At 37.8% G+C, this 1,852-nt stretch overlaps 1 pseudogene; it reads left to right on the top strand.

Moving 5' to 3' along the window:
• Positions 1-784: 784 nt before the first annotated feature.
• On the top strand, positions 785-1,578 carry LOC116809494 (TATA box-binding protein-associated factor RNA polymerase I subunit D-like; annotated as a pseudogene).
• Positions 1,579-1,852: the final 274 nt, after the last annotated feature.

Genomic DNA, 1,852 nt, shown 5'->3' with positions numbered 1-1,852 from the left:
TCAATATCGTGAAAATGGCCATACTGCCCAAGGTAATTTATAGATTCAATGCCATCCCCAGCAAGCTACCAATGACTTTCTTCACAGAATTGGAAAAGACTACTTTAAAGTTCATATGGAACCAAAAAAGAGCCCGCACCGCCAAGTCAATCCTAAGCCAAAAGAACAAAGCTGGAGGCATCATGCTACCTGACTTCAAACTATACTACAAGGCTACAGTAACCAAAACAGCATGGTACTGGTACCACAACAGAGACATAGATCAATGGAACAGAACAGAGACCTCAGAAATGATGCCGCATATCTACAACTATCTGATCTTTGACAAACCTGACAAAAACAAGAAATGGGGAAAGGATTCCCTATTTAATAAATGGTGCTGGGAAAACTGGCTAGCCATATGCAGAAAGCTGAAACTGGATACCTTCCTTACATCTTATACAAAAGTCTTTTTTTTTTTTTTACTTTTCTGCATCCAATTTTTGTCTAACGCAATACTACCTTTGTATTATACTTGTAGTAATAAAGATGCTGGACTTGGGATAGTCATATTTCTTTCCTGGTTCTCTTGTAGATGAAATAACTTATCCCCGAATAGTAACATAGGTGAAGGATCAGTGTCATGATATAGAAAAGTACTCATCTCCCCCACCACTTGCCTTCTTCCCGGAAGCTAAGTTGTATCACAAGATTTCCGCCTGACTATTACTTGGGCTGCCGAAATAGCCCACCTTTTTCTTCTGCACAGTTGGAGAAGAAAACTGTTTAAAACAAACAGCAATTGATGGATAAATCAGGAATAGATTCTCTTGACCATGTGACATCTGATGCTGTGGAACCTGCAAATCGAAGTGATAACTCTTCTGATAGCAGCTTATTTAAAACTCAGTGTATCCCTTACTCACCTAAACGGGAGAAAAGAAACCCCATTCGAAAATTTGTTCGTACACCTGAAGGTGTTCACGCAAGTGATTCATCGAGTGACTCATCTTTTGAACCAATACCATTGACTATAAAAGCTATTTTTGAAAGATTCAAGAACAAGAAAAAGAGATATTAAAAAAAAGAAAAAGAGGAGGTACCAGCCAACAGGAAGACCAAGGAAGGAGAAATCCTATATACTCACTAATAGATAAGAAGAAACAATTTAGAAGCAGAGGATCTGGCTTCCCATTTTTCGAATCAGAGAATGAAAAAAACCCACCTTGGAGAAAAATTTTAACGTTTGAGCAAGCTGTTGTAAGAGGATTTTTTAACTATATTGAAAATCTGAAGTATGAACACCACCTGAAAGAATCATTGAAACGAATGTTGGTGAAGATTTAGAAAATGAAGATTTTGATAGTCGTAGATATAAATTTTTGGATGACGATGGATCCATTTCTCCTATTGAGGAGTCAATGGGGATAGTTTCATAGTAAGTTCTGAATTCCCTGTAAGACTGAGTGTATACTTAGAAGAAGAGGATATTACTGAAGAACCTGCTTTGTCTAAAAAGAGAGCTACAAAAGCCAAAAATACTGGACAGAGAGGCCTGAAAATGTGACAGGATCATGAATGTCAAAGGCTTTTATCTTGAGAACATGGTGTCTGGAGTTAAAGATAATCTACTTTTTTACCTTAGATATTGGCATACTCCACGCATTTGTACCATTCTTGAGTGATCGCTTAGGAATGAATGTGATTTGAACTCATTCATGTTGAGCGGGTGTCAAGTTGAGAACCAGGCAGATCCCCACCACCTACAGTAAAAAGGACCCTAAAGTAAACTGGTTGAAGAAATCAGATCCCAAAGATTCTTGGTGAATTTTGAAGTCTTCATCAGTATACCCATGTTAAAAGGAGATGACAG

The sequence above is a fragment of the Hylobates moloch genome, unplaced genomic scaffold (assembly GCF_009828535.3).
Source record: "Hylobates moloch isolate HMO894 unplaced genomic scaffold, HMol_V3 SCAFFOLD_1, whole genome shotgun sequence".
Lineage (NCBI taxonomy): Eukaryota > Metazoa > Chordata > Mammalia > Primates > Hylobatidae > Hylobates > Hylobates moloch.
The sequence above is the reverse complement of the archived record's forward strand: the minus strand, read 5'-3'. Positions and strand labels throughout refer to the sequence as shown.